The sequence below is a fragment of the Amblyomma americanum genome, unplaced genomic scaffold (assembly GCF_052857255.1).
Source record: "Amblyomma americanum isolate KBUSLIRL-KWMA unplaced genomic scaffold, ASM5285725v1 scaffold_19, whole genome shotgun sequence".
Lineage (NCBI taxonomy): Eukaryota > Metazoa > Arthropoda > Arachnida > Ixodida > Ixodidae > Amblyomma > Amblyomma americanum.
The window spans coordinates 781,030-802,562 of NW_027526491.1; the positions used below are offsets into that span (position 1 = coordinate 781,030).

General features: G+C 46.5%; 1 pseudogene; it reads left to right on the top strand.

Moving 5' to 3' along the window:
• LOC144111956 (nose resistant to fluoxetine protein 6-like) overlaps window positions 1-21,533 on the top strand; it is a 77,362-nt pseudogene that overhangs the window by 25,794 nt on the left and 30,035 nt on the right.

Sequence of the window (21,533 nt, forward strand, 5' to 3'; positions counted from 1 at the left end):
GTGACTGTTGGCTTCCTTAATATGCTTGTCAAACGAGCCCCTCATTTCCTTTACCTTTTCTGCTAATATATATATATATATATATATATATATATATATATATATATATATATATATATATATATATATATATATATATATATATATATTAGCAGAAAAGGTAAAGGAAATGAGGGGCTCGTTTATACCTGCCTACCTGCCGGGGCATGTGGTAGCTCAGTTAAACGCGAGATGTTGCTCAGGAGTAGCAACCTGGGATTCAACTCAAGCCAATAAACAACCAAAGTTCCATCAGGCCAGCACATGCCAAAGAAGGGCAGTGGCGCATCGCTTAACCACTTCACCACTGCACCAGCTGTGGTATGAGGACTCCCACGGATCTATAATGTTAAGGAGAGAATGACCTATTGCGCATAGATGGGCATTAATCCTTTATCGCTAACCTTACAATGCTTTCCGTGAACACTAGATCTGAACAACGGAACTGAAGTGAAAACCGAAGTGCTAGCGCAATTAATTTGTATTTGGCGTAACTACGGAAATCAACGATCTTTTCATACGTTGTTGCTGCTGTTTTATGTTTTCTATGCACTAATAACAGCTCACTTAGTAGGAAGAACAGCAGTTTCTTCATCATCAGAGAAAAGCGTGTTTTTAAGAGCATTTATTATGGAAACCACTTCATCTATTGAAGCAGGCGACAAAAATATATAATCCGCAGCTGGAAAAAAATATGGAGCTTCTGTTCTGGCCCCGGAGCTCAAATGGAGCCATGGTGAGCTCCAGTACCTATAAAGTCATCATTAAGTATACTGGCAGGTGAGAACCCGCGTAAATATCCGCATTGGTACGTAGTTCAGAACGAAAGTCATATTTTTACCCCTTCTCGCAGTATTAATGGGTTGTCAGAGTGATTTAAGTTTGTGCAAGATGGATCAAAACTTGTTACTATAGAAAGAAGACTGCCTGCAAATGCTACAGATATTTGTAATTAATTAAGTAATGCAGAAACCGAAATGTATCACAACCTAGAGGATTTCACGGATTTCGCGCGTCTCTCCCAAAAGAACGAAATATGGAGCGACGCGGCACATACAGTGGTACGCTAGGTGAACATCTTTAGTAGCGGTAATCGTTATTCAGAGGACACACAGAGTTAATGCACTGATGCGTCTGAGCAATGTCACAAGTTTTGTGCCACAGGATTGAGACATTTGTGAAACAATCGCTTGGCACATCTCGAAAAACTGTATTCATACTTTTCTATAGCTTCCTTCTTTGGGTTCTAAAGAATTCGAAAAAAAAAATGACTTGACCACTTTTCCTGTGCCTGGTAAAGGTGTAAAACAGACTTCGCAGCCAAAATTTGTGCGTTATTTCTCTCAGCAGGGTACAGCAGTAGGACTACGGGGAAAAGATTTTCCACTTGATCTGAGAAATTCTTCTGTTATGCGCAGTGATTGACGCCACCGGAAAGTACCCTAGCGGACTTCTGACGTCTGCCCGGGCAAACTTGGGTGCCTTCGACAAATGCGTAGAGACTGTGGGGCACAATGAATTCGGTCAGAAGACAGCGCGTGGCCAGTACTGCAACGTGGTGGCATACGGCGGAAACAAAACCGACCTAGACGACCTCATCGCAGCAGCTATGTCTATTACACATACACGGGTGAGAAGTACGCCTGCTAGATAGTTCGAAATTATTCGGAGGTTATATGGTCGCTCCACTAAATCGTCATTCATTACCCAGGTACGGAAAAAAAGTTTAAAAAATTGACTGTGGTTTAGTTCTGGTAAACCCATGTTGAATTGCGAAAGCTTCGTTTCCTCGGCACGTCGTCCACACAGCGTCTCATTCCGACGCTCTCGAGAATTCAAACCGGTCTCTTCCGCAGTTGAAGAGTCACTCCGGGACGTGGCACGACTTCTTCAGGCCGCATCTTCGTTACGACGCTTCTCGAGTCGTGCGGCGCGTTCTTCTGCCGTCTCCTCAGCACGTTGTCTCTTCCTCGCTTCGTTCTTTCGTTCTTGTCTCTCTTTCGCGCTCTCCATAACGACTACAATGCACTGAGGCCACGGAGCAAGACTATATAGGAGGTTAAACTCCCGTCAGCGCGAGCGAGCGCAGGCGACCAGATAAAAGAGAGTTTTAGTTTCACGTACGTAGAGGGTTCACGTACGCAAATGTGAGAAGTCTACGTAGCCTGCACGCAGGTCGTTTGAAACCCTTATAGTTACACTTACGCGACACACGCCGCGCGTTATTCCTATCGCCATCTACTAGAAAACACAGACACTGGTTGTAGCCTAAATCATCCAAGACAGGTCTTTAAGCCAGGCCATTCGGTCTGTCCTCGTGTTTGGCAGTTTGGCTATGTTTGGCTGGTTTGGGGCTCCCTCAGTTCGTGATTTCGCGAGACCGTTGCTATGACGACGACCAACGCTACTCCGTCAGGCTTAAGAGCTGAAAAATCGCCCTTCTGTCTGAAAAACAAAAGCTAGTTGACGCTTGAAACCGTTTGGTAGGGTAAGAATGGACAAATCGAAGGCGAATACAACAGTTTAGAACACGATATCGCTTCGAGGGACTAGCGACGAAGCTGTTATTGCTGTGAAGCGGCGGACAGGGCGCCGCCATGTTTGTCAACGCTACGTACGCAAGGAACGCAAAGACCGCAACGTAAAAATCCGAATCTCACGTACGTACGTGAGACTCGCGCATACCCTTTGCGTTCTGCGCATGCGCACTGGTCACCCGTAAGAGCTCTACGTACGTGAAGCCTCTACGTACATGAAACTAAAACTCTCTAAAGTCACAATTGTATGCGCCGACGGGACCGCATGCAGTGGCGCCATGCGGCACCTTGTTGAAGCCGCAGCGAAACAAAAATGCAGCGCCCGGGCTGGCAGCTCCGGCGCGCTCTCCGGCAGTGCATGCTCAAAGCAGACGACAAGCAGACGACACGGGTGTTTGCTTCAGCGGGCACGCCATGACGTTGTATTTCTGAGCCCTTAAGTCATACAGCAACAGTTCTTGTCGGTGTCTGTTTAAGGGCCGTAATACTAACAGCGTTGCTACGCGCAGTGCGGCCTCCTTCGGAATTTGCTAGAATAAGATGGGAGGCAGGTGTTCTGTTCGAAATTGCAAAAGCGGTTACAAGTGTGTCAGGGAGAAGGTGAGCGAGGTGAGAAGTTGTAGCCGCTTGTTTCCTTCTCGACTGGCGTGTAGTCATAAACGCTGCGCCGTACGACGCCCGCGTTCTCCTTCGGTAGATGAAACTTAGCGTGGTCACATACTCGACGAACATGAAGGCATGTTTGCCTTCGACGAATGCCAACAGCGCTTACACCCATCCAATCAAAGTCATCGCGCCGGTGTCAAACAAAAGCCCTGCTTAAAACCAGAAGCTACAGGTCATCTTATAGCGGTCATGGAAAAGAACACGTTTTATTTTTTACTGTGCTCAAATGGTTGAAGCCTAGCACCAGTTTATCTTCGGGCTACCAGCGGTAAAAAAGCACGCGTGAGTGCTCTCAATAGAAGTCGGGCACTCGCGGCCGAACGGGAGCAACGCGTTCGACCGGTTGCCTTGGCAACCGAAACGGCCGCTAGGCGCCGCCAGCATGATAGTGGCGCCGCGGGCTTCTGACCTTATCTGGTGGCGGCAGACAGCGGTGTTTTCACTCCTGTATAGTCTTCCTCCGTGATTGAGGCGAAGCACACATATATATATATATATATATATATATATATATATATATATATATATATATATATATATATATATATATATATATATATATATATATATATATACATCTGGTGGAGTGAACGGCGACGGCAGCGGCGTCGACGGCGGCGCCATCTGTTGGAGAGCGCCTGCGGTGTTGCTAACCAACGGCGGCTCAAGCTCGTTCGGCGGCCACGGCAAATGGCACACGGCGTACGGCATACGGCACATGGCATACGGCATACGGTATACGGCTGAAGTGCGCGACGAGCCGAAATGGCTCTCTGGTTGGCGTAGTAAAGCATTCGCTTAACTTCCTCGTGCAGAAATCTAACAGGACAACCTCTTAGAAGTATTTTGCATTTTTATATCCTTTGAATGAATGGCCCTAATAGCAACTGTTGCAGTTAGAACTCTAGCGGCTCATATTGACAGCCTGCACGTTTCTACCGATACGCATCTTCGTAAGAAAATTCTGAGGGATTACGAATTAAATTCTGTCGTAATTGTCCTTAATCATGGTCATAATAGTTCTCTATACTTTTGCCATCTTAAATACCTTTTAAGTAATAAACGAACTATTATTTGCACCATACTCTGCATCACGTTCATTTATTTCGCCGAAAAGCTCATGTATCGCGTACTCGCCCCACCCAGAAGCACTGTTCGGGGTACGAGAGAAACAGGACGGTTGTAAAAGCTCCCCTTTATGGGTTTGAGTTTGCTGAAAACCAGCTGTAGAGATGGTTAGTACTGATTCTGTAAAACATTCTTAGCAAATGTTTCTTTCCTGAGTGTTAATTCTGACGTAATAATTTCAATCTGGGCGTTGTAGGCACAAGAGTAAGCAAACATACGTGCGTCCAAATGTTCCTGTATGATGTACACATACCGAATAGGCAGTAGTGCCGCTCACTTCGTAGACGCGCACAATACCGGCTTGCATATACCTGCTAACCCATTTGGCATGACAAGGAGCATGAGTTAAATCGAGCGCTCGCATGAGTGTGAATACAAAAGCAAGGAAATAAATAGACATCTTAAACTGGCCCGCAATTAAGATTTCCTGCTGATATCCGCAGGGAACGAGGCATGGCTTCATGAAGTGCTGCGCCGTAATAAAGCGGTGGGATCAGATACCTTGGAGCCTTGATTACAAATATGCTCTCAGTGTATTGCCTGCAGGCCAATGATTAGTTTCTGGCATGAGTAAATATTGTGGTGCGTAATAAGTGTCAAGGGAAACAAACTTCCGGAAAGCGAATGAAACGAATAATTGAACGTTCGACACGCCCTTTATTTCCCATAACTGATTAATGTCTGTCACTCTAAGATAGCAAATAAGACTAGTCAAGAAAACAATAAACTGTTGTCATGCGTATCGGAGCCAACTTTCTCTTCTGAGTCAAACGAATACAGGAAGCCGGATGCTTGCTAGTAACATTCTACCAGACAGTACAGACTACTGAGGCAACAGGCCAAGCCCATGGCCTTCGCTGTAACAAAGAAAATGCCCGAAACGACCACTAGAGCCCTATCTTGTTTAATGTTGCAAGATTACTTCGAAAAGACCAGTATCATTCAAGAAAGCCGGTTTGCAGCTGCCTAGGCAGATAAAAAACGGCGCTCCTGATTTTGTTGTCGTCGAGAATTTTCATTCTCGACCACTGCATGCCGGGCAGCCAGCTGGTTTTTCGTAAAACCACCTGCAGCCTCCGGTTTTAGTGTCAATGTCCCGTGTAGCAAGAAACATAGACACAAAGATCAGGTAAGCGAAAGCTCGGGTGCCTTTGACAGATATTTTTCTCTCGGCAGGTTACCAGATTTCGAGGGCATATCTATGAGCAGACGATTCTAATCATGCGATTAGGTATTTGTGTGCTCGATGTCTGCAGTCAGGAGGAACTACAGTGAAATGGCAAAATCAGGTACGCCACCGCAGCATTAAACCTGTGCAAGGTTCTCCGAAATTCATTGCCCGCTCCAATGTGATGATCAGCAGTTTTTATTTCTTCGGGCGAAAATCTCTCATTTGGCTGCTGCAACGAATGACAGCATTATGTGAACGAAAAATAATAGTACAGTGACTACCCGTATGATCACGATCTGTATTTTTGATGCGCCTGACGTTGTCTTCTCAGTGCTTCCTGAAAACTCTAGACGCTACCATCAAGAACTGCATCACAGGCCTGTCTCCACGCATCACAACAGCTCAGGTTACTATCCTGTAAGTATGTTGAACGAACTGCACAGGAACGTTGAGAATAGCTCCGCAATTCGCCCGATTTAATCTGCGAAGAGCAGCAAGTTATCTAATGCTCCTTTCTTTCTGCAGAGCATTCCTTGGCACTCTAGGCCTTGTGATCGTGCTTGGAAATGCCGTCGATTTGTACAGCTCACGAAGAAACGAGAAAGAGAAGCAAGGATAAATATCTTTGAATATTTATTGACATCAATTTTTGAAGTATATAACCTTCAAAGATAAATTTTAGGTACCGTATTACGAATTGTGAAGCGATTGTTACGACTGACAAAGGAAATAACTACCGAGGAGTGAAGTTGTGAGCTCTTGCACAAGGGCGTGAACAATCTCCGATTTTTGCACACTGTTACATTATGCGCACTTTCTGTGCCGCGCGTTTAATTCTAGAGCCTGTTACCTTCCTTATTTATCAGCGCTCTATTATTAACTCTGTAATCATTATTACGGCCACTTAAAAATTATTTGCTTTTATTCATACTGTTATATTACCATGCTGGACATTAAGAGTAATGCTTTCCGAAACGTGGGCAAGCATTCTTCATTTGATTTTAACTCAAGAGAGAAAAAGAAGGAAAGCCAAGTTTATAAACTCTCTATCGGCACTTTGATTCGAAAAAAAGCATATATTTTCTTGAACAGCTTTAAGCCGCATATGAATATTTTTCAACTAGGTCTCCTTCACTTCTTACTTTATTGCAGGTGTTCTTATATCGATTCTGAAATCATTCTCTGTGATGTCTAATACGCGCATGATGCTTCAAATTGCGAAAAACAAGAGCTCTGACGCCTACAACATGAGGTTCCTGCACGGCATCCGGTTCTTCAGCATTGTCTATATCCTTGTTGGACACAGCTACGGTGCCCCTACGGAAATTTGGAGTGCGTGAGCCTTTGGCCTCTAAACCAAACGATTACAAGATCCTGCTCAGATATATAGTCTTTATATAGAATGTATATATAGATTATATAGACTTTATAGGTTTATAGCCTGTCATCTTCGCAGCAGCGGCCTGTACGTCCCTTGTAATGCCGCAGCTAATGAGAAGACGCACTCGACAGCGTCAAAGGGGGCTATGCTGCTCGAGCTTTCATCGGAGCTGCTTTTTTATTTTTCTGCGTTTAGCTCTTTACTCATGAGGGCCATTGTCGTTAGCAATGATCAGGTGGCGTAAGAATCTATAATTTAAAGTGAGACTAAAAAGCCGTCCGCTTACCAAAACGCAGTGTAAGGGAAGCACGCCGGTTTGCAAGGCACCTCTTATGCTGCGCTTCATTACAGAAACAAAAATGGACTCCATATCTCACCGTCGAGAGTAGATGTAAGCATGAAATGCACCGCAGAAAGGGCGCACCACATTCCAGAACGTCTCAAATATCATGGTAGGTGCAGTCGAGTTTTGGGAAGCCATCAGCCGCTTTTTTTAGTCAAATAGAAGTGAGATAGTATAAATATACTGCACTTTTCCTTGTCTCAAAGCTAATTTTTCGCGGTGCAGTTGGGACGAATCAAAAGTAAGAAAAGCGAAGCCAAAGTAATCAGCGAAAGCTGATTGACATCGAAAGTGTGCCATAAATTTTTATAATTATTTTCTTTCATCTTAGTGCTTTGCTGCGTATGAACCTTCATACTGTCGTAAGCGACCGTATTATTGTTATTGCCACACTTACTGCAAGATAAGTAGTCTATAAGCAAATTCACTTGGCATTAGCTTCAACGACTTGCATGCCAGGTTAGAGTGAGGTTCGGGGAGGAGGTATCTGTGGCTAGAGCAATCCCTTGAGCTAACATGGTTGCTGCGACTCGGATATGTATTCATTCCGACGCTGCGATGAGCTGCGTGACCCGCGCGTGCTCAGTAAACGGCGGGGCACATGATATAGATGGTGTTGTTGACGCATGCGCTGCTCCGGCGGCAGCGCAGCACGTAGGCAGCATGGGGTCACTGAAAGTTTCGCCAAAGTTCGTTTAGGTTCGCTTTTGTGTTCTTCCTCTGTTCCTGCAGCTGCGCGTGGACCACTGCGACTAAAAGCATTAAATACAAAAAATACAAACGATGGTTAATGATATTTCATGTGCCAGAACAACGCCGTGCGCATGATGCACTATATGCTCCGAATAAATTCCCAATATCTTGCGCTAGTCAACGTGAAGTCAAATATCAGCACGCTTTCCGTCTTATTCTCGTTGAATTCGTCGACATGTGACCAGAGGACTTATTTCTAGCCCGGGGCTGTGGGAAACGCAACGCTTCGAAACCTGCTCCTCAGCCTTGTTGCCGCGGGAGCCTTGGCGGCTGTATAATACGAGGATTTCGGCTCATGACACTCTACGCCAGATAAGTGTCATAAATGCTTCGGAGCCATAAATGCTTGCGTGTCAGTGCCATTAATAACAATGCAGCTTTAAAGCGAAGAGTTTGCATACTTTTATATGTTGTTATAAGGGTAAAATACAGAAATCAATAACTTTTGCGCTCCGCTAACAAGGGATAAAAGAAATATGCGTTGTACATATCTTTAGCTTCAAGCACCTATAAAATTACTTGCCTAAGACACAATACCACGTAAGGCAACGACAGTAAAGGCAACGACACTAAGGCCCGAGGGAAAGCTAATGTGCCGTGGAAAAAATAGCGAGCATACACTGCTCAGACTGCGCGAATTGGTTTTCCGCTCTGCAAGTATCTTTTGGCGTGGTCATGTGCGTTGAAAAAGACAAGAAAATTCTTACTCTTATTTATCAGCGGCGACTGCGGCTTCCGCCTTTCGATGCAGGCGCCATTGAAAAGGACCTACGTGCTGTGCGTTGTCAGCGTGTATTAAAGAATGGCGTGGTCCAAATTTGTCGCGGTGATGCATTTAACTGTGTTTTTACTCATAGCGCAGCACAGCGTAAAGCTTCAGCTTTACTTATACCCATTTTCTCTTCATCAGCCCACATGGTGAACGCCGTAGTGTATATCAACAACTGGCAGAACATATTTACAATGGTGGGATTTAAGAGCGTCGACTGCTTCTTCTTCTTCTTGAGGTACGTGTTACAACGGGCTTAATCAGAATAGCCTACAGCCGCAAGCGCCGCGCATGCACACATCGCACACTCTATTTTATCTTCCTGCAGTATTTACTGCTTCCGCTCCTGGCCCTCCCACTTTCTCCTTGGCTAGTGCACTATCCCTTCGACAGCCCCGCGGTTTCTCAATCACACCAGAAACTGCGAGGGAGATTCTATCAGACGCCGGAACATCGCATGACTGCGTCGCCTCGTTGTGGCAGTCGAATGGGCAGGCTGCAAGTCCAGCCATGTCCGTCAGCCAAGCCATGGAGGCGACTAATTGCGATTCATCCGCCACCAGAGCATAAGCGCGAGTTCTACCGTATGTCATTGCAAGATGTATATGGATTTGTAACAACTTGACAGTCATGAGCGCAGGCATGTTCGGCGAGCAACGTTGCCGCATCAGTGGTATACGAAACGGTCGTGCGAGCTCGCGCAAGGAGAAAATTGAAATAGGTGACAACAAAATGCAGTTAGAGAAGGAGCCTAGCCACTGCGGAAGCACAGCGCCTTAGTACCGCTCCGGATTACTTGCAATGGAACCCACTAAACGCGAGAAAAGTTGTGTTTAGTAACTGTGCACGCACATACGCAAAAATTAATGAAAAGCAGTCGTTGGCAAGTCCTTAACACAGCCGATCACTGCCGTCATCAAATTATTTTTCTTGAGAGCTGGAAATCGGCAGGAAGGCCGAATACATGGACGATTTTTGGAAGTTTTCTTTAACACCGCGATTTGAATACATGGACGATTTTTTTTATTTTTGAACATCACAGTTTGATAGTGTGGGAGCTGGGGCTTCGTATGGGGGGCTGATTTCAGTCAGCCCCTTTTTCATCTTTTTCTCAAGGCGGCCCGCCATCTATATCAAATTGTACAATAGCCTGGCCCAGTCAGTCACCTAATTCAACACATATGCCATCCGCACTTATGCCAGCTTGTGCGAGAAGGCCCTCGCACGCCTTCTACTGAAGCCGTTATAAAGCTGTATAGCAATATCGAAGCGGCTGCTAACTATCATGCAGTGAGGGGTCAAGTTCACTCAGCTGTTTTGAAATAAAAGTTGGTGATTTCCCGATGCTTCCGCCGTATCTGTGATTCCTGTCGGGATTCCCAGGGTGAACCCGCACTGAGAAATCATGAGCTTTTCTCACGTACGAACAACCTCATGAATTTAGGTCTTTTGGGCGGGCCTTATAAAAGCGTTCGCGCATCCTCGTAAATAATTTTGCCCTCAGACTGGCCGGCGGCGATCCGCTGTCCAATCACGGTAGCCAGGGGAATCACTGCTGAGCCGGGTATTGTGAAGTCCTGTGATTTCGACAGCCACCAAAGAAAGTTTTGCGGTGAGCAATAACTCGCCGATCTTGCACACAGAAGCTAACGAACCACCAGGTTAATTTTGGGTTTTATGCCGCAAAGCGTTTATCAAGTGTAATAGCCGGTCGTGCCTGCCCGGAGCCTTTACATTTTTACAATTCCCTCTTAAAAGAGTGTCAAGATTAATAGGTACCATTTTTACGTCAGCAGTAGCTTTTCCCAAGGTTAACTTTGCTAGCATGGCTACCTCCACCCGGTTAGCCGACACCACGCAGCTGTAGCTTTAACCGTGCTGCAGGGTATCAGAGAGGCAGACCCACGTCTCGAGCCAGAATTATGAGTTGCCGCGCGTAATGCAGTTTTCAGTTAACAAGTCTGTATCGCTGAACAGCAGATGACAACGTGGTAGTAGCGACACAGTTACACGTTCTGTGCGTAGAAGACAACAGTAACATTTCCTTTAAGTAGTCTTCCCGTCCACGCAGTGACCTATCAGTGAACAAAGTGTATACAGTACAGAAGACGTGGTTTGCAGCAATTTGTGCTGAAGAAATACTTCCCTCTTGTATAGCCAGTCACCATTGTACTTATATTCTCAATGCTTTCTTTCAGCGGATTTCTCTTAGCTTTCATTGTGTACAAGCAAGAAAGGAATGGGGTGATCGTCTTCCTGCTTGCCATAGTCAGAAGGGTAATCAGGTAAGCGTAATCTTGCATGCACCCGCAGTTAAGATAAGGCCCTGAATGCAGGCTGTGCATTTTACGATACTTATTTTAGGCCCAAACTTTTTATTTTCTTTGCTCTTAGATAGGAGCTGTGTTATGAAACAATTATTTCATTTTTTTAATAACTGACTAAAATCTTTAGCCGTGACAGAGACGTGTGAATGAGCGGCGTCAGCAGTGCTGTGTGGCAAAGTAGGTCGTCTTGCCACGCCACAACCTAAGAAACTGCGTTGGCAAACTTGTGCACGTACATGATTCGGGAACAAAAAAAAATATTGGTGGCTAAAAAATTCCCATTCAGAATAAAGCACTTCATGAGCCTACACACTCACGGTAGGTGTTACCAGTTCGGTGCAAAAGACAAGAGCCCAACAGTAAAGCTGTACTGGCATGAAACTATAGTAACCCCGCCGCAGTGTCTCAATGGTTATGGCACTCGGCTGCTGAGATGAAGGACGCGGTCTCGATTCTGACCGCGGCGGTCGAATTTCGATGGCGGCAAATTTCTAGAGCCCCGTGTACTCCGCGATGTCAGTGCATGTTAAAGAACCCCAGTGTGATGTGCACATGAAAACACCGGGTGATTTTCGAACGCGGTGCGTCGACCGTGGTGTATCGAACAGCGGAGCTCTGCGCGTTCCAGCCCAGCGTTGCGCCTGTGCGCGTGAGAAAGGTGTTTGTGAGGCGATGAAGAGCGTAGCGAGCACGAGCAGCGGAGAGCTGACGTGTCAGAAAACCGAGGGGTGAAGGGACACAGAGCAGCGGATATCGTGTCATTCAAGCGTGTAGGTGGTAGCCTTTGGACGTTGGGTCGTGCTGCCGTGGACCTCCCTTGGATCACCGACGCACGCCTCCTGCGTTCCTTGCAACCGTGGGGGTGGCAGCCGACCGACTGAGGGTCCGTGCTGCCGAAAGGCACCCTTGCCTGCATTAAAACTCCGTAGTTTCGGCACGACATCGACGGGTCCAAGCTACGCTTCTCCTGCTGGTGCCAAGTTCTTCGGGCTGTTGACGGGAGACCATCGGCGTCTTCCTGCAGTCAATCCTCTCCGCTGCTAGTACCACCTGACTCTTTTTCGCCACTTCCGTCGACGCAACGCCAGCGACGTGTCGCAGTTCATCAACCCGCGTTCCATCCTGTCTGCAAGACATCCCCACTTCACCTGGGACGCTCAATATCTGGTGAACGCTTTCCTTTGACCTGCAGTTTTGTACGCGTGTTGAATGTGTTTTATTGTTGTTTGTTTTTCTTATTGGCTCTTTTCCTTTAAATTTTAAATACGGCTTCGTTTTGTTTTGCTTGATCTCTTTGTTCTCTTGTTCGAACCTGCTCACGATAGCGTTCCCCTTCGGAAATTCGGGGACGCGACAATTCGCGGCAATTGGCGTCCGCGCGACAGGGCGAAGCCATTTAACTTATATTGAGAGATCCTTTTAAGAATATGAAAACAATGAGCACGCTAAATGAGTTAATTGAGTTAGGGAGAGAGTTGGGGTTGAAAGACGCCGAGCTGCGCACGTGGTTGGCTGCCGAGCAAGAGAAGGAACGTGCAGCACATGAAGCCGAACGCGATGCTCAACACAAGCATGAAAAGGCGCTAGCAGAAGCCGAATGCGAGCATGCACAGTCGCTAGCAGAGGCTGAAGAGCGTATATTGCAGCTCAAGTTTAGGCTCACAGAAGCCGGTGAGGGTAATCGAGAACCCGCACACCCGCACCGGGGCCGTCAGTAGTGGTTGGCCCACACAAGCTGATTCCGCCGTTCGATGATCGTAGGCATGATTTGGATGCTTACCTTAAATGTTTTGAGCGTATCGCAGAAGGGCACAGCTAGCCCTAGGAGAAATGAGCTACAGCACTGAGTATGTCTTTGACTGGGAGACTCTTCGTGTGTTCAGTCGACTGTCCCCAGCAGATTCAATGGGTTATGATAAGGCAAAACTAGCCCTGCTCCAACATTTTCGGTTCGCAGCAGAGGGGTACCGCAAAAGGTTTCGTGAAAGTAAGCCGCTAGAAAGAAACAGGCAAGCAAAACGCGGTACGCTTGTTCACATTTTTCGACAGATGGGTCGAGATGCCGGGAACGGCCACAACGTACAATGATTTACGTGACTTGGTAGTGGTTGAACAGTTCATGAGGAACTGTCATAGGCGTCTGGTGATTTTCCTTCGAGAAAAAGAGTGCAAGACGCAGGACAAAATGGTTGAGGCAGCAGACAACCTTTCTAGAGGCCCAGCGGCAAAGAAACTTGTCTTCGTTCAAAGACTCGTTCGAAGTGGGCATCCCAAGAGGGAAGAATTTTCCATCAAGTAGACAGAAAGTATTATGGGGCAGCCTAAAAAGAATGTAAACAATTAAGCCCCTGTCTGTGCCACTACGTATAACAGGCTATCCCATCAAGTACAAAGTTAGGAAGGTGCATCATTTGTAACCGACATAGACATAAGGATGTCGACTATCGCTTTAAACGAAAACAGCTTTATTGCATTTATTGCCAAAAAACAGGGCATGAAGTAAGTTCCTGTTTAAGTAAGCACGAAAACCCGAAGCAGTCGTCCTGTTGTGTTCAGCCAGTGTGTGTTGCGCGTGAAACGGTGTCTTCAAGAGCAGGTAGACTTTAAGTAGCTGAGGGTAAGGTGGTGGTCAGACTTGTCCTGAAAAAGCCTGCAGACGCACAACACATGCCTGCAGAGGGAGGGCTCCGAGGCCTACCCGTACGTGTTTAACCGCACATGGGGAGCAATACCGTGGTTGTGCGGAGAGCCCTAGTTCCTGACTCAGCTCACCGGCTCGAGATATACGGTGTTCATTGTGGACGGCAGCAATCTGGAAGTGCCCGAGGCAGCAGTTCATATCGTTTCGCCCTATTTCACTGGCACGGCCCTGATAAAGTGCATGGAGACACCATTGTACGATCGATGTCATAATTTGAAATTTACCAAAGGCCCGTGAGCCGTCAAATCCAGACATTAATTAGAAGAGATCGGAGGGCGTTGGTAAATTATGTCCTCGCATAGTGAATGACGAGGCTGCCAGTGGAAGTGGTGAAGGCCAGGACCAAAAGTGCTGTTGGCTGGAAAGGAAGTTTCCGGACGAAGGAGGGAAAATATTGCTTTAAGCGTTCGTCCCATGAGGTTTACCAATGGGATGTTAGAAAAAAAGCAAAGAGAGGATGGGTCATTGAAGCGTGTTGGGTGAAAGTAAAAAAGGTGTTCCACGGCAAGCACGGCACTTCGCACTCGTATCTGTCGAAAAGGGTTTGTTGTACCGCCTCTATCATCTAGCCTCTGGCAGATAGGCTCGACAGGTAGTTCTTCCAAAGTATTGCAGATCGCAGGTTTTAAGGCTTGCCCACAAAAACCCGTTGGCGGGGCATCAGAGCAATAAGAAGACTACAGATCGAGTTCTGAAAGAATTCTACCGGCCAGGATTGAAGGAGGAGATTAAGAGGTATGTCATGTCGTGCGACTCGTGCAAAGGACGTGCCCGAAAGGCAAAGTAGGGAAAGCTCCGTTTTAACGCATGCCTCTTATCTACACTCCTTTTGATCGGGTCTCTGTCGATATTGTCGGTCACTTGTCGCCCACATCGGTGAAATGGAATAAATATATTCTCACTCTCGTATATTTTGCCACGCGGTATCCCGACGCCGTGGCTCGGCCAAATATAGATTCAACTACCGTGGCAGAGGGTTTGGTGGAGATGTTTTCACGATAGGTTTGCCGAGAGAGATCCTTTGCGACCAGGGCTCCTGCTTCACTTCTGAAATGATGAGAGTGCTGAATGATCTCTTGGCGGTGAAACATCTCAGCACGCTTCTTACCATCCAATGTGCATTAGAATGGTAGAGAAATTTAACGGCACACTCAAGCAGATGCTGCAGAAGCACAGTCATGAGCAGCCCAAAACATGGGATCATTATATGGCTCCGTTTCTGTCGCATGCAGAGAGGTGCCGCTAGCGAGTCTGGGCTTTCTTCGTTTGAGTTGATATTTGGACGACATGTGCGAGGACCGCTCACAGTCCTCAGAAAGTTCTGGACAAGGGAAGAGCTTGGAGCAGACACGAAGAAGACATACGGTTACATTCTCGATCTAAGAGAACGTGTCGATCAAACTGTGAGGGCGGCACATTAAAATTTGTTGCGTGTCAAGCACTCTCCGAAGAGATACTATGAGAGGAACAGCAAGACGCGGCAGTTAAGGGTTGGAGATCATGTCCTCATTCTTTTGCCGAGTAGCCAAAATAAACTCTTGATGCAGTGGAAAGGTTCATTCGTGGTTCTGGCAAAAAGAACGACGTGGATTATTGGATCGACTTGGGCCACACTCAGAACCAATTTACATCAATATTCTCAAATGGTAAGAAGAGCGTGCGTCCGAAGAGACCGTGCAGGCGTAATCTTACGTCGTATTCGAAGAAGGTGACTGACGAACAACTGCCTACCCTTAGCACGGACCACAGTAAAGGAATTGAAGCCGTGCAAATCTCCATCAAGCTCGACGATGACCAACATCAGGAGATTCGCAGCTTACTTAAGACGTATGCAGACATCTTTTCCGAGATTCCGGGAAGACTAATATAGTGGAGTGTCAACTCAGGCTCTCGATTTCTGAATTCGTGAATACCCCGCAATACCCGTTGCCTTTTACCATGAAGGATGTGGTCGAAAAGGAGCTAGATGAGATGATCAAATTATGGGTCAATGAACGTTCAATATCTCCATACAATTCCCCCTCGTTCTGATTAAAAAGACAACACCTATCGGACTTGCATCAACTTTCGACGCATCATTGAAGTTCTTCTGTTTGATGCAGCCCCACTACAAGGAGAGATTGTAATATTTAGTGAGGTTAGAACCAAGGTGTACTTTCAAAATTTGACCTTGCTAAAGGCTACTGGCAAGTACCCTTGGAGGAAGCTTCGAGACCAAAAACAGCGTTATCTACCCAATCTGGTCACTATCACTTTGTCTATATGACCTTCGGCATTAAGACAACATCGGCTACATTTACGCGCCTGATGCGCATTCATTTACAAGGCATAGACAATGTCGTTCATTACATCGACGATGTTATTGTAGCGACCTCTACCTGGGAAGAAGCTCTTTGGACTTTAAACAGACTCTTTAGCAGGGTTGTGCGAGGCCGGCCTCACGATAAAGCCGCAGAAGAGTGAAATCAGAGCCACTAGCATCTCTTTTCTTGGACACCAGCTTGGAGAAGGAACCATCCGACCGTTGGAAACGGTGGTGGAAAAGCTTGTCAACATACTGCTTCCAAAGACGAAGAAGCAAGTGCATTCCTTACTTGGGCCTGCCGGATACTACCACGAGTTCATCCCAGGCTATGCCGACAAAGTCCAACCGCTCGTGGAGATGACACGCAAAAATGTACGCAACCTTGTCTCTTGGACACCACAACGGCAAACCGCTTTTGACGAGCTCAAGAACGTATTAACCTCCAGGCCCGTATTAAGAGCTCCAATTCTCAGTGTGTAGTTCATGCTTCGCAGAGATGCTTCCGAGGTCAGCATAGGCGCCGGTCTTTTGCAGGAGCATGATGGAATCCTCCACACATTATCATATGCGATTTGACAGTTACCTTGCAAATCTCTCTACTCAGCAATTGAATGCGAGTGTTTGGCGATAGTCTGGGCGGTTGAGAAATTCCACATATTCTTGCACAGGACGTTCTTCATCATTCACACTGACCATCAACTCTTGCAATACTTAACAAAGGCAAATCAATTGAACAGCAGTATACTGCGTTGGAGCTTAACATTACAAGAGTATATACCGTTAGTGTAAAGTACATCAAGGACTCCGAAAACGTAGGCGCCGATTGCATGAGTCGTTTTCAATTGCCGGAGGGTAATGCCCAATGTACAGTGCTACTATCCGGTGCTTGCAATGGTTACCTGTGCAAATGCAGTGTGGTAGTGTTTGTGGCTTGTTTTTCTTTCTTCTTCCTTCGTTCTCCAATTATGGATTGTTTAGTGTGTACATATTCACCTTCATCGCACAGACATGTTTAAAGTTTGTGTCTGATATTTTTCTACTGATTTTATTTTCTCTTTTGCCAGATGTATAAGGTTTGACCCCATCTTCCTTCTGTGCGCGTTTCCATGTGCCTCCATGTGTCACTGTCAAAAGTGCCTTCGGTGACCGGCAGCATCTAACTTGTCCGTTTACCACATGAACATAAGCCTTGTGTGCACCAACGGCAGTTCTTTCTATGTGAAAAACTTTTCCGAAGGGAGAGGGGGGGGGGGGCATTTGCAATGTGCCCATGAGATCGTCGGGGGATTTTCGAACGCGGTGCGTCCACAGTGGTGCGTCAATAGCGAAGCGCTGCACGTGCCAGCCCACAGTTGCGCGTGTGCGCGTGCGAATAGTTTGTGCGAGGTGACGGCGACGAAGAGCGTGGCGAGCACGAGCAGCGGAGAGCTGACGTGTCAGATACCGAGGTGTGAAGAGAGACAGCAGCGGAGATCGTGTCATTCAAGCGTGGAGGTGGCAGCCGTCAGACGTTGGATCCGTGCTGCCGTGCCCTCCCTTCGATCACCGACGCAAGCCTACTGCGTTCCTTGCAACCATCGAGGTGGCAGCCGATGAACTGAGGGTCCGTGTTGCCGAAAGGCACCCCTGCCTGCATTAAACCTCCGGTGTTTCGAGACACCGTCGACGGGTCCTGGCTACGCTTTTCCTGCTGATGCCAAGTTCCTCGGGCTGTTGACGGGAGACCACCGGCGTCTTCCTGGAGTCGATCCTCTCCGCTGCTAGTACCACCTGGCTCTTTTTCGCCGCTTCCGTCGACGCAACGCCAGCGACGCGTCGCAGTTCATCAACCCGCGGTCCATCCCGTCGGCAAGGCATCCCCACTTCACCCGGGACGCTCAATATCTGGTGAATGCTTTCCTTGGACCTGCAGTTTTGTACGCGTGTATAGTGTGTTTTATTGTTGTTTGCTTTTCTTATTGGCTCTTTTCCTTTAAATTATAAATACGGCTTCGTTTTGTTTTGTTTGATCTGTTTGTTCTCTTGCTCGAATCTGCACGCAATGGCGTTCCGCTTTGGAAAGTCGGGGACGCGTTACGAATTCGCGACACCCAGGCGGTCGAAATTCCGGAGCTCTTCACTACGGCGTCCATCATTGCCTGAGTCGCTTTCTGACGTTAAACACCCGATAAACTATTCCAAGCCAAACGATAATAACTTACAAAGTAGTGAAAGTAAGTAACTAAGTGAGAGAGAATTTGTGAAAGTAACGCTATACAATATTATTAGTGTTCTTGAAATGTTGTTTCTGCCTGCAAAACCGTGACACTAGATCCTTAAAAAAATGTCGTAGTGCTTATTAACAAAAAGCTGGTAACTCTTCGCCAGTTTGCTACTGCCATGCAAGTTAGTGAAAGTAAGGTGCGTGGTGGTAAAATTTAGTAACCCTTGAAAATAACAAGAATAGCCATATCAGCAAAACTATATATCAACTCCTACTGAATGACTGTGAAAAAATCATAGTAACCGATACCAACGTGTGTGCGAAAGCACTGTTCACATTACAGCCCCAACCAAATATGCATTAATACAAACACCTATCTGCTACGACCTTGGAGAAGTTAATGTATAAAAGTACTCGGTGTGTGTACCAAAGGCAATTTTATTCCGGCGATTTCGCATTGTACCCTTTTAAATAAAGGTAGTGACCCTCAGGAATTAAAACCTAGTAACTGCTTTCTGCGTATATTGTTCCTGGTATAGTCAGCTGCAGGTACGTACTAATTTCGCAGTGCTCAAAAACATAAGAGTCACGCAATAATTGGGATAAGTGCTCAAAATCAACGAGAGCTACCGCCTCTATGGTGACAGCAGCTTACGTGCTTAACACATTTACTGCGTCTCGAGTCGCCGTTGACACAAGTCGTGAGTATGCTGTGCGGCCACGAATATTGAGACGCACGATGCAGCCGTGGTACAGCTCTGATTTTTCAAATAGGTCTACATTGCCATCTGTTGGCGGTTCCAAGAATTTCGCATAACCGCCGCTGCCTGTGAATTGTCGAGACGCATCCAAGAAAATTAAAGGTGGCCCACCGGTGGTCCATGATGCACAGCATTTATGGCTTCGAAAATTGCTCCCGTGGTGAAAGTGTCAAGTAGAGACGCGGTGCGGCTATAGTACAAATCATTTAGCTTAAAACATTGAAAGAGAGAGGCAATGAGAGCCAATGACATCAAGTGAAAATCAGTACGAGGTACAGGCAAAGCTGCGCAAAAATAAACTAAGATCTGAAAGGCAGTCACAAACGCAACAAATTCATTGCACAGGCACTGAATAATCCCATCTTCACTTCTACGCCTCGACAAACTGACCCTCGAAAGGCTTTTACATATACCTGTTGAGCTAAGTTTACTGCGCTTGATTTTCAACCTGCGAATGAAAAATGGGAAAATGTGTCCAACCACATTAGGCTGCAAGAACGTTCCATTAAAAAACCATGTTATTCACACTACCGTCTTTGCCATTTATCTTAACCTTTTTTAGAAGGGTGAAACGAACAATTACTAGACAAAGTGAACAAGGGAGCGAAAACCTCGGGGTGCTTTCCAAAGTTTCGACAAGAGGACTTGTCTTTATCTGGGCAAAGCGTTCATTATTGGCGGGGTTTAAATAGGGTCATGCCTCCGAGGAGGAAGGTCCCGTGAGGGGGAGGAGAGTATGAAGTGTTAATGTTGTTATGACGGGAAGGATAAATCTTGTCCAGGCATGATGGCTTATAAATTTGATTACCCGGTTGACCTGCAAGACTGTGAAAGAAAAATTCCAGCTCAGCAGAAAGGAATCCTGGGAGTAGAGCGTGGAGAGATAGCGAGCGTGGGCTTGAAAGGCAATGTCCAGCTGCCACATGTGGCGTTGATTGACTGGCTGCTTTGATCTGAAAAACTTATAAAGGATTAGTCAGCTTGGCAGAACGAAATACCCGGGAAAAACTTACAATAAAGGAAAAAGAGCAAGCAGATAAAGCATGAAAGCAAAATGGGGGGGGGGGGTGAGTAGAAAGGAATGCGGAAGACACGTGATCCTGAGAAGTGATGGGAAGAGAAGCAGGGCAAAAGATACATTTAAATTGAACAAAATTGTCATTGGAGGGGTAAAGGACAGGTCGGGGCGGAAGGGTAGAGTGAAAGAAGCGATAATCGGCGGTATGAAGTGCTAGTAAGTGCTCTTACCATGTGCAAGATTTGTTTAAACAAAACACTGAGATGTGCCCAGCCTTGTTCACTTTGTGAGGACTATCTGACTAACCTCTCTCTACCAATTACTAGCAAGGTAATAAGGAGCAACAAGAGTCAGTGCCGTCAGCGCCGTCAGTGCCCCTTCTTTGAGCTCGTAGTAAAGATTTATTAGTGAGGTAGAAACAAGGCAGGAAGGCGGAAGCTCTGCCTTCACGGAGGTAGCAAAGATTTTCCAGGGTAGGTATAGCAACAAGCAGTCAAAGTAATTGAAGAAATAGTAATGCTTAATTCAGAGATAGTAAACAGAGGCTCTTACTAGCTTCTTATTAATTTTATAAAAGCATAGAGCATATTAAGATCGAGCGGAGTGCGGGGAGCATATTTAAATGAAATGTCTTCAAGGTTTTAGCCAAGACAGCATCCTTATCTCAAGGAAAATGATCTTAGATTCGAAACGACGGCGCGTGCCTTGCCGTACCGTTGCTGGCGCGTGTTGCCACGAGTGCTGAGACAGTGGACACTGGTCCTTGCAGAGCACCCCAGCGCTTCCCCGCGTGTCTCTCCCATCCTGTATTTTGTTGAACGTTTTGCTTCAATCTGCTCTACCTGTGAGGTCGCTGGATGCACCTGTGCTTTTCTCAACGGCTACGTAGCTCCATCAGCGGTAGTCGGAGTATGAGTGACGTTAGCGCTTGCCAGGGGGTCCCGTTTCGTACCAGTATTTCAGACAGCGCTAAGAACGCCGTGCTTCTTTCCTTCCAACGCATGGCTCCGCCCTCGCCTTGGAGTTACTGAGGGTAACGCTATCGATGTTTTTTTTTCTTACTAAAATTTGATAGTTCGGCAAATTGTGACTTTTTTGCCGCTTGTCCGGCAGCGAAAGCTGCAATTATTGCTAAGAGATTAGAATTGGATGTTGAAAACTTTTTTCTTCCGCTACGATTCAAACTCGGTACTCTCTGATGAAGAAATGTATGAGAAGAAGGACGTAAAACGGCGGAAAAGGAAACGAGTACTCTGTGATTGCTGACGGCGAGCGCTGAGCTCCTGCTTAGCAGCAGCCGAAATTAAATATACTGCCGGCCGAACGGTGAAGGCCTCTTTCAGCTATCACCGCTTCGTTCACGTTTCCACCAACATTACGATAGATCCAGTTCCCGATTCCAACAACGATGTTCTGCGGCCTGCTTCCAGC